The 12,075-nt window shown below is 42.3% G+C and overlaps 1 long non-coding RNA gene across 2 annotated transcripts in view; it reads left to right on the plus strand.

The window, feature by feature from the left end:
- The window catches only part of LOC115095194, a 38,703-nt gene that overhangs the window by 480 nt on the left and 26,148 nt on the right, over positions 1-12,075 (plus strand). The gene's annotated exons all lie outside the window — the stretch shown is intronic.

The following is a 12,075-nucleotide window of genomic DNA, read 5'->3' on the forward strand; positions in this document are numbered from 1 at the left end:
AACTACACTGGCAATTCAATCATATATCACAAAACTACTAATGCAAACACATATGGTAACATATTATATTATAATCTTTATTAAATTTCACAAAAAAGAAATTTCCAAAAGACCTTGCTTTCAAAATTTCATAACATTACCCCTAGGAATACCCATAAAAATCCCATCCAATGCTCACACACCATTCATGCCTCCTTACACACACACACACCACACACACATTCTCTAAAATACCTCCCAACATTCTTTCACATATATTAAAATTTCTCAAAATTTTCTCTTGTTTTCAAACGAATTTTTTCACAAACAGAAAATTTTTTTCATTACAGTACAAATTTTTTTCTTGTTTTCAAAATGAATTTGTTCACATGCAGAAAAAAATTCAATTTCTCAGATTTTTCTCTCGTTTTCAAAACAAAATTCCTTCAACATCCTCTTCATCCTCTCATGATTTGTAACCACCAACCCATTAAAAACAAAACAAAATTCAATCCTACCCATTCCCCCCTTCTTCCAAACATGCCTTCTCAAATCCTCTCATGAGTGGATGAAGAGGATGTTGAAGGAATTTTGTTTTGAAAACAAGAGAAAACTTTGTACTGTAATGAACATTTTTTTTCTGTTTGTGAAAAAATTTGTTTGAAAACAAGAGAAAAATTTGAGAAATTTTAATATATGTGAAAGAATGTTGGGAGGTATTTTAGAGAATGTGTGTGTGTGTGTGTGTGTGTGTGTGTGTGTGTAAGGAGGCATGAATGGTGTGTGAGTATTGGTTGGGATTTTTATGGGTATTCCTTGGGGTAATGTTATGAAATTTTGAAAGCAAGGTCTTTTGGAAATTTCTTTTTTGTGAAATTTAATAAAGATTATAATATAATATGTCACCATATGTTTTTGCGTAAAGCAAGTTTGAGCATGCTGTGAAGCAAGTACCTTTGGGTGTGCTGTGAGGCCAGTTCCTCCTTGGAAGAGGAGTATATGATTGACAACTTCAACTAGCAGTCCTCATGGGCACACTGTGAAGCTATATAGAAAGTTTGAATATGCTGTGAAGAAAGTTCTTTGGGAATATATAGTTGACAATTATAACCAGCAGTCCCTGCGTTTAAGGCACACTTATCCGGAGGAATTGAGCACTGTAACCAGCAAGTATTCAATTGAAGATGCCAAGGATATATGGATTTTAAAAACATATGTTTTATTGTTCCTATGACATTTTCTTGTGTGGGAAAACTGTTAAGATATTTATTGCAGTTGTAAAAACTGTTTTGTGGGGGTAATCATGGGCATGTATTTTATTGGGTAGGTATGAATGGGGTGAGTTTGTGAATGGGATATGTTTGTGTGAATGAGCAATTAAGAGATGTTTCATTAGGTTAGGGAGTAGTGTGTATTACCTGTTGAAACCTTTATAGGATAACATTTGTGGAATAAATAAAAGTTTGTATTTTCTCTAAAGGGGTGATTTATTCTGATAAAAGGTTATTAGTGAGCTGGGAAAAGACAAGTGGGTGGCCTGTATAGGGTATTTACAGAGTAGTTAAATCACAAGCAGATTGTGATAAATTGCAGGAGGACCTTGTGAGAGTGGAAAATTGGGCATCAAAATGGCAGATGAAATTTAATGTGGATAAGTGCAAGGTGATACATATAGGGAAAAATAACCCATGCTATAGTTACACAATGTTAGGTTCCATATTAGGAGCTACCATCCAAGAAAGAGATCTAGGCGTCATAGTGGATAACATATTGAAATTGTCAGTTCAGTATGCTGCGGCAGTCAAAAAAGCAAACAGAATGTTGGGAATTATTAGAAAGGGAATGGTGAATAAAATGGAAAATGTCATAATGCCTCTGTATCGCTCCATGGTGAGACCGCACCTTGAATACTGTGTACAATTCTGGTCACCGCACCTCAAAGATATAATTGCGATGGAGAAGGTACAGAGAAGGGCTACCAAAATGATAAGGGGAATGGAACAGCTTCCCTATGAGGAAAGACTAAAGAGGTTAGGACTTTTCAGCTTGGAGAAGAGACGGCTGAGAGGGGATATGATAGAGGTGTTTAAAATCATGAGAGGTCTAGAACAGGTAGATGTGAATCAGTTATTTACTCTTCTGGATAATAGAAAGACTAGGGGGCACTCCATGAAGTTAGCGTGTGGCACATTTAAAAATAATCGGAGAAAGTTCTTTTTCACTCAAGGAACAATTAAACTCTGGAATTTGTTGCCAGAGGATGTGGTTAGTGCAGTTAGTATAGCTGTGTTTAAAAAAAGAATTGGATAAGTTCTTGGAGGAGAAGTCCATTACCTGCTATTAATTGAGTTGACTTAGAAAATAGCCACTGCTATTACTAGCAATGGTAACATGGAATAGACTTAGTTTTTGGGCACTTGCCAGGTTCTTATGGCCTGGATTGGCCACTGTTGGAAACAGGATACTGGGCTTGATGGACCCTTGGTCTGATCCAGTATGGCATGTTCTTATGAGTGGCCTCAAGGTGGATTACAAGGTTTGGACATGAACAGAGTGCAGGTAAGGGCTGGAACTGAGGCTTGAGTGAAGGTAAGGACTGGAAGCGAAGCTTGGTGCAGGTGAAGACTGGAACTGAGGTTTGAATGCAGGCAAGGACTAGAACCGAGGCTTGAGTGCAGGCAAAAACTGGAACAGGAGCTAGACTAAGGACAGGAAAGAGCAAGACAAAGATAACACAGAACATGGAACATAAAGACCCGAAGGCAGCGTTAGGCACGGAAGGCCATCGGGGCAAGACAATAGAAAGGCCTGGATAGGTCACAGAGCAAGACAAGGCCTAGATAGACCATAAGACAAGGCAAGTAGCAGAAAGGCCCTTAGGCCACAAGGCAAGGCAATGCAAGGAGCAAGAAGGTCCAAAGGCCACAAAGCAAGACAAGGATAGACTTGGGTAGGTCGCAAGGCAACAATGGATAGATCTAGAAGCCGAGCGTGACTCGAGGCAAAAATGAGATGGGTTTGGCAAGGCTGGATTTTGTTAGGGCTGAGGCTTGGGTATACTGCAGGCAAGGAAGAGGAGCTTGGCAAGGCTGGAGCCATAGTTCACTGAGGACTCGCGGTGGCTAGGAGGCTGCACCACAGGCTGAGTTTAATGAGCTGTGAGGAGCTGATGGAGATAGCATGGAACAGAGCACCAAGGAGACCTCTGCTGGCAGGGAAGCATCAGTCAGGGTACGATGAGGCTGCATAGCAAGTGAAATTGTAACAATAAGCTTCCTTGTACTCATGGTGATGGGACTCTGGGCTCTTGCTAGTGCAGCCGGCACCATGAGCTTCCCGTGCTCCTCAGCAGGTGCCATTCTGCATCTAGGTGGTTACTGCCTCTGCTCTGCCTCCTGTCCCATTTCATTGGCTGAAAGAATGGTGCCCCATGGTCACAGGCTGGGATAAAGGTGTGTTTGGGGCAAATTGTAGGAAAATATTGGGCCATGGGATTTTTTTCATATTGGCCTATAGGGCATTAAATTATATTAAAATTAAAACGAAATTCTTTATTTACAGATACATACTATAAAATGGGATTCACAATTTCTAAATATAGTTCAATTACTGACATCAACAAAAAAGGTTATGTGATAGCATTATTTAAGGGGTGAAATAAATCCCAGGTGCCTAGTTGCCCAAATTTTCACACTTGACACTACCAGGCTGTGCTTAGCACTATGTGATACTGTGGCCCAGCGCAGCGTTCTGGACAGCAGAACAAGTGGCCTGAAGCAGTGCCACAGGATGAGCAAAAGTGTGACAGATCTAAGGTAATATAATATCATAGTGTATCATGTCATAGATAGCTTGGTGAGACCTTTATAACACTGAGCTGTATAACTTCGCTTAATGCTGTTCCAACTATGTTTTGGGAACAAAAAGCATTTAAAGACGCTCAACATTTATTTATTTATTTATGCAATTTTTATATGCCGTTACACAGAACACAAGATTCTATCTTCACAGTTTACATAATAAAAATCATTATACAAAAGTTAGAAACAGAATAAATACAAAATTCAATAAAATAAAAAACAGAATAGCTAAAATCTACTCATTAAAAATTAAAATAAATATAGCTAAGAAAATGAAAATAAGAGTCTCATTATTTTGAAAACATTTTTTGAAAAACGTGCTCTCTTTTAAGTGGTGTACTAGTCAGTGAAAAATAGAAAAGTGTGGCACTTATTTTATAAGAATTCTGGTCCCAAAAGTATGCAGTGAATCCTTTTTTATATGTCCGTGAAAGTAAAATCTAAGTTCTTTCTCGTAAAATCAGATTTATTTAATGTTGAAAACCCAACATACATCACATTTCATATCTTCTTCAGGGGCACCTGGAATATCACTGCTGCTACTGTAGGAAAAAAAAGAAATTACCTTGTCAGAAACTGAAAAACAGCATAAAAATAACTACTTACAAAACCTTTTTAGCCTTGCCTCTTAGGGGAGCTGTTCTATGCCCTTTATCATTTCAGTCATCCTTCTCTGTACTATCTCCACTGCAACTATATCTTTTTAGAGATGTATTTTTATTTTTTATTTAAAACTTTTATATACCATTATTCTGATTTCAATCATGACAGTTTACAAACTTAATAAAATAGTAATAAAACATTCATAATTACAATAAAATATGATGTAAAATAAATTATTCAAACAACTAAAAGGGGTCTAGCTTAAAATAATAAAGAAATACCTAAATCTTTACTCAAATAACATAAAAGTAATCAGATTTAAAAGTGCCTTAATCTCAAATGTTGAGGATCAAGAACCTTAGCCACAAATGTCGACCGGAATAACACACTGTATTCTAGGTGCAATCTGGAATGATACAGAGACATTATGACATCCTCCGTTTTATTTGTCATTCCCTTCCTAATAATTCCTAACATTCTGTTTGTTTTTTTGACCACCACAGCTCACTGAACCGATTTCAAAGTAATATGAACTATGACATCCAGATCTTTTTCCTGGGTGGTAACTCTTAATATGGAACCGAACATCATGTAACTACAGCATGGATTATTTGTCCCTATGTATATCACCTTGCACATTATATTTCATCTTTCATAAGGTCAATCAATCTTCCAGTGTCGTAAGGTCCTCCTGCAATTTATCACAATCCACTTGTGAAGTAACTACTCTGAATAATTTTGACATCGGAAATTTTGATTACCTCACTCGTTGTACCTCTTTCCAGATCATTTATAAATATATTGAAAAGCACCGGTCCAAGTAAAGATCCCTGAGGCACTCCACTGTTGACCCTTTTCCACTAAGAAAACTGACCATTTAATCCTACTCTCTGTTTCCTGTTTTTTAACATGTTTGCAATCTACAAAAGGTCATCGCCTCCCACCCCATGACTTCCTAGTTTTCTTAGAAACCCACATGTGGGGAGAGTGCTACAGGTTCTTCCGGAGCACACACATCAGCTCTGGCCCTATGCTGCATCTCTCTTCTCTTAAAATGTGCTGACATTTAGGGGTAGATTTTTTTAAAAAGCGCGTTCGCGTATTTTTGTTTGCGCACCAGGCACAAACAAAAGTACGCTGGATTTTATAAGATACGCGCGTATCTTATAAAATCCTGGATCGGTGCGCGAAAGGCTGCCTATTTTGGGCAGCCGGCGCGCGCCGAGCCGCGCAGCCTGTCTCCGTTCCCTCCGAGGCCGCTCCGAAATCGGAGCGGCCTCAGAGGGAACTCTCTTTCGCCCTCCCCTCACCTTCCCTTCCTCTACCTAACCCACCCCCCCCTCTTACCTTTGTCCGTAGATTTACGCCTGCGAGAAGCAGACGTAAATCTACGCACGCCAGCGGAGTGCTGGCGCGCCGTGCTCCAGCCCGGGGGCTGGTCCGAAGGCCTGGACCACGCCCCCGGGCCGGCGCCATGCCCCCGGTCCTGCCCCCAAAACACCGTGCCCCGCCCCCGAAATGCTGCGTCATCAGGTCCCGCCCCCAACACGCCCCCTTCCGAAAACCCCGGGACCTACGCGCGTCCCGGGGTTCTGCGCGCGCCGGCGGCCTATGGAAAATAGGCGCGCCGGCACGCAAGGCCCTGCTCGCGTAAATCCGTGCGGATTTACGCGAGCAGGGCTTTGAAAATCTGCCCGTTAGCTTGGAGCTGGGCCACTCAACACCCCCACAGTCTGGCTTTGCCCCCCCCCCTCCCTCACCACCCTCCTCGGTATTGCCACTGATTGAGACCCAGAAACAATGAAATGAGAAAACTACAGAAGTTTGCATCAAGACAAAGAAGGGCACTTGCGATGATTTGTCTAGGGATAAGCAATGAAAAGCAGCAGCATATTTATGGAAGTATGGGGAGAACTTCAGAAGTTGTGTGCTGAAAAAGCTCAAGTTTTGTATAATTCAATTGAGACAACAGTTGTATTCCAAAAAGCTTAGGGGTAGATTTTAAAAGGGTTACGCGCATAAGTTATGCGCGTAACTCTTTAAAAAAACACCCTGCACGCGCCGAGCCTATTTTGCATAGGCTCGGTGGCGCGCGCAAGCCCTGGGATGCACGTAAGTCCTGGGGCTTTGCTAGGGGGCATGTTGGGGGGTGTGGTGCCGGCCCGGGGGCATTCCGGGAGCAAGGCCGAGGCCTCGAACAGCCCCCGGGTCCAGTGATGCCTCCGGCAGGCGTAACTTTGTCGACAAAGGTAGGGGGGGGTGTAGATAGGGCTGGGGGGATGGGTTAGGTAGGTGAAGGTGGGAGGAGACTGAAGGAAAGTTCCCTCTGAGGCCACTCCGATTTCAGAGCGGCCTCGGAGGGAACGGGCAGCATGCGCAGGGCTCGGCGTGCGCAAGTTGCACAAATGTGCACCCCCTTGCGCGCGCCGACCCCTAATTTTATAAGATACGCACGGCTACGCGCGTATCTTATAAAATCCGGTGTACTTTTGTTTGCGCCTGGTGCACGAACAAAAGTATGCCCAGGCGCACTTTTAGAAAATCTACTCCTTAATGAGCATGCTAGTATGGATTCTTACTTGGGAAAAGAAAATCATACTATGACTGAATCTGTAAATATTGGCAACAAAATAGAAACTTAGCTATGAATATTTATTTATTTATTTATTTATTTATTTAACAACTTTTAATATACCGATGTTCGTATGGCACATCACGCCGGTTTACAAGTAACTCAATTAAAGGAGGAATTACAATGAACAGGGGGCGGGGGATGGGAGCAGGCCAGAAAGAGGGGAGGGCTAAGGGAGACAGGAGAGGAGAGGGAAAGATAGGTAGCGAGAAATAGAGAATAAAGAACAACCATAAAAATAAAAGGAACTTATTTACAGAAGGATCTATTTACAATAGTTGCAACTAAAGTAAAATTGTTTACCTCAGTTTATCTGAAAGATTTTGTAAAATTGCAGAGCGATAAAATGAAGGGGCGGGAGGGGGATGGCAATGAGGTATTGCCTTAGGATAAGGGGAAGGGCGGGCGGGGTGGGAGGGAGATGGGTTATTGTCACTTGTGCGTAACTTATTTGGCTCACAGTGTAAATATGTGACTGTAAAGCTCTCCATACAGAGTCAATTCCCTTCTTTGTGTTAGAGAAGGCCATACAACCTATTGTCCTGGGGTTACCCTGGTTGCAGTCGCACCAACCCCAATTTGACTGGGCTTAAGGTTTAAGGTTTATTTGTACTTGTATACCGTTGTCTCAGCGTAGCCTTCACAGCGGTTAACATAATAATAAAATACAATAAAAGAAAATTACAAACAATAATAATATGACATTTTGATTACCTCACTCATTGTACCCCTTTCCAGACCCTTTCCTTGGAACTCTCCCGCTGGGGCCCAGGTTGTCATGGAAAGTGCCTTAAGGAGATTGTTCCTGTCATCTGCATGCCTACAACTCCAGCGATGCCAGGACTGCCGTCTCAATACGCATCTTTTAGTGATGTGTTTTCCAAAGAAGCTGCTGACATTCTTCTTCCGCATAAGTCCTATGACTGTGCCATAAGACTGAAACCCAATACTGAACCTCCTAAAGGACGGATCTACCCACTCTCAGTGATTGAGAATAAGGCTATGTCTGAAAACATCGAGGAGAATTTACAGAAGGGGTTTATTAGACCATTGAAGTCTCCAGCCGGCGCAGCCTTCTTCTTTGTGGGGAAGAAGGATGGTACCTTACGTCCCTGTATCGACTACCGAGGTCTGAACGAGATAACGATTAAAGACTGCTACCCCCTGCCTTTAATCTTGGAGCTGTTTGACCGGCTTCAGGGGGCCAAAACTTGACTTGAAGGGGGCCTACAACTTAGTTTGCATTCGCAGTGGCCACGAATGGAAAACAGCCTTCAACACTCAAGACGGCCATTTTGAGTACTTAGTAATGACCTTCGGCCTGTGCAACGCACCCGCTGTATTTCAGAATATGATGAACGACATCTTGCGGGACCTGTTGTACAAGAGTGTCGTGGTATACCTGGATGATATCCTGATATTTTCTCAGGCTTTGCACACTCATCTAGAGGATGTCAAGCAAGTACTACGCCGACTCCGTGAACACTGGCTCTACGCCAAACTATCCAAGTGCGAATTTCATAAAGACTCTGTGCCTTTTCTTGGCTATATCATGTCTAAAGATGGCTTCCAGATGGACCCTCAAAAACTAGAGAGTATTAAAAATTGGTCCCAACCTACCAGCCTGAAGGCCCTGAGATGATTTTTGGGGTTTACCAACTATTATAGAAGCTTTATAAAGAATTACTCTTCTTTAACAGTGCCCTTGTCCGCAATGACCCACAAGGGTGCCAATGCTTCAAAATGGTCTGTGGAGGCCATTTCCACTTTTGAGAAATTAAAGACTGCTTTTTCCACGGAACCATGCTTGCATCATCCTGACCCCAACAAGCCATTCATCGTAGAAGTTGACGCTTCAGATGTCAGTGTGGGGGCTGTATTGAGCCAAACTGGAGACTCCAAATCCTTACGTCCCTGCTCTTTCTTCTCACGATGTTTCTCCCCAGCAGAGAACAACTATGGGATTGGAGATAAAGAGCTCTTGGCTATTAAGCTAGCATTCGAGGAATGGAAGCTTTGGCCTTGGCTCGAAGGTGTTCAACGTCAAATAATCATGGACCATAAAAATCTAGAGTATCTCTGCCATGCACAACGTCTTAACCACAGACAAGCTAGATGGTCCTTATTCTTCATTCGCTTTGACTTTGTGCTTAAATATCGCAACAGAGATAGGAATACCAGAGTCGATGCCTTGTCATGCTCCTTTCTCTCAGAGGATATGCCTGAAGAACCTCAGCACATAATTGACCCGAAGAAAGTCATCTTGGCGACTACACATTCTGTGCCCGCTGGTAAAACCATTGTGCCTAGACACCTCAGGAAGAAAGTGCTCTTTTGGGTACACACGATTCCAAGCTGGCTGGCCATCCTGGTCAACGCTGCACCCTGCTCAAGATCCAGAAGTTCTATTGGTGGCCTACTATCAAAAAAGATACAGTATCCTACGTGGCATCTTGTACCAACTGTGCCAAAAACAAACCTGCTTCTGGCCAACCGTGGGAATTGCTGCAACCGCTGCCAGCTCTGGAACAGCTCTGGTCACACATCGCTACTGACTTTGTAGTCGATTTACTCTTTTCTGGAGGAATGAATACCATCTGGGTAACAGTCGATCGCTTCAGCAAGATGGCCCATTTTGTGGCACTGCCTGGCTTACCTTCAGCCTTGGAGCTTGCAAAGCTCTTCATATCGCACATTTTTCGCCTTCACGGCCTACCAAAACACATAGTCTCAGACCGAGGATCCCAATTCATGGCAAGATTCTGGAGGGTCTTGTGCAAGCTATTCAACATCTCTCTAGACTACATTTCAGCCTATCATCTGCAATCAAATGGCCAAACAGAACGGATGAATAGAACCTTAAAACAGTTAATTCAAGTCTACATGAGTTGCCATCAGAATAACTGGGCTGAACTGTTACCTAGGGCTGAATTCGCCATCAATTCTCATCCAGCAACATCAACTGGATTAACACCTTTTGAAGTGGTTTATGGACGTTCACCAACACCGCCACTTCCACTGAAGCTCTCAGTGACGTCCCCAGCAGCTCAATCTACTGCTGATGAAATCCATAATCTGAGGACTCAGACAAAAGACATGCTAATTAAAGCAAGTGACCGAGCTAAGAAGTTTATATGACGCTCACCATTCTCAAGCGCCTGTCTTCAAACCTGGTGACAAAGTCTGGTTATCCACCAAACATCTCAGACTGAAGTTACTCTCCACTCGATTTGCTCCTCGCTACGTTGGACCATTTCCAATCCTCCAACGTCTTGGCAACATCACTTACAGTCTGAAGCTACCACCCGGACTTAACATCCACAACGCTTTTCACATTTCACTCTTGAAACTTCTCATACTCAATGAATTCTCTTCCAAGACTCAGGAACCACCTGCCATCAATGCAGAAGATGACCTAGAATATAAGGTCGAAGCCATTCTTGATGTCCGTAGACGAGGCAAAACATTAGAATACCTTCTTTCTTGGGAAGATAAATATTTTTGGATTTGTATTACATGTGTAAGAACATTAGAAATATTATTGTTCAATTATTACTGCTTATGTCTATTGAATTAAGATATTAAATAATATAAGTCTTATGTATAGCTTCTATTGAATATGTAGTATTCTCGCATTATATTGTGTATATTTCTCATAATTTGAGAGAAATCATTTTCACTTTCTTTATTTACCTTCAGGGATGTTTTTTCATCAGTCATTCAATTTCTTGGAGGGACCCAGTTGATTCATTCACCACCCATAATCAGGAACACACTCTGGACTTGATTTTTGTTCATAACGATTGGGTACCTGTTGATTCCTATTGGTCATCATGTACTGATGTGCCTTGGATAGTTCATTTCTTAATCCATTGCTTGGTAATTCAGCTAGTCCTCTCATTTCACAAGGCTGTTGCTCCTCATGAAGACCTCCGATCAATGTTGATCAGCTGCATTCTCAGTGGCTTCCTGCTTTTTCTCATGCCCCTGTGTGGGATGTTAATAATTTATCTGATTTTTGGCAGACATCTCTTCATAAAGCCTTGAATACTCTTGCTCCTATGAAACCTCTGCTTGTCCAGGGGCAGAAAACTGCCCTTTGGTATACTTCCTTCCTAAGGGCTTTGAAGTGGGAGCTCCAAGCTACCGAACATCACTGACATAGGAATAATTCTGATGCTAATCTTGATTCTTACCGTAAAATAGTAACATAGTAAATGATGGCAGAAAATTACCAAAGGTCCATCCATTCTGCCCAGCAAGTTGCTTTTAGTAATAACTGTCACTCTGTGCAGGTTACCCCTGTGTCTACTGTTAAGGGTAGGAACTGCCATGCTGTGAAGGTTACCTCCAGGCAGAAGTGTTAATATAGGTTAATCCCCTTTTTTTTCATTTCCATCTTCTAGCCTGTAGGGAGCCACAGTGCTTATCCCATGCCCTTTTGAATTTCATTCTCATTCTCATCTTCACCACCTCTTTAGGGAGGGCATTCCAGGCATTTACCATCCTCTCTGTGAAGAAATATTTTCAGATGTTGGATCTCAGTCAAACTCCTTAAAGTTTCATATTATGATCCCTAGATCTACAGTTTTCTTTCTAATGGAAAAGCTTTGATGTCTGTTAATTATTAAAGTCTAAAGGTCTGTATCATATCTCCCTTGCTCCTCCTCTCCTTCAGGGTATACATATTTAGATCCTTCAGCCTCTCCAATACAAACCCTGAACCATGTTGGTTGCAATTCTCTGGACTGCCTCCATTCTGTCTCTCTACCTTTGGCGATATAGTCTCCAGAACTGAATACAGTATTCCAGGTGCGGCCTCACCAAAGCTCTGTACAAGGACATTTTCATTTCTTTTTTTCCTGCTGGTTACTCCTCTCTCTCTCTGCAGTCCAGCATATTTCTGGCTTTAGCCACTGCCTTGTCACATTGCTTTGATGCTTTCAGATCTCTAGACCATATCACCCCAAGGTCCCCTTCAACGTTTGTGCCCATTAGTAT

The sequence above is a fragment of the Rhinatrema bivittatum genome, chromosome 7 (assembly GCF_901001135.1).
Source record: "Rhinatrema bivittatum chromosome 7, aRhiBiv1.1, whole genome shotgun sequence".
Classification (NCBI taxonomy): domain Eukaryota; kingdom Metazoa; phylum Chordata; class Amphibia; order Gymnophiona; family Rhinatrematidae; genus Rhinatrema; species Rhinatrema bivittatum.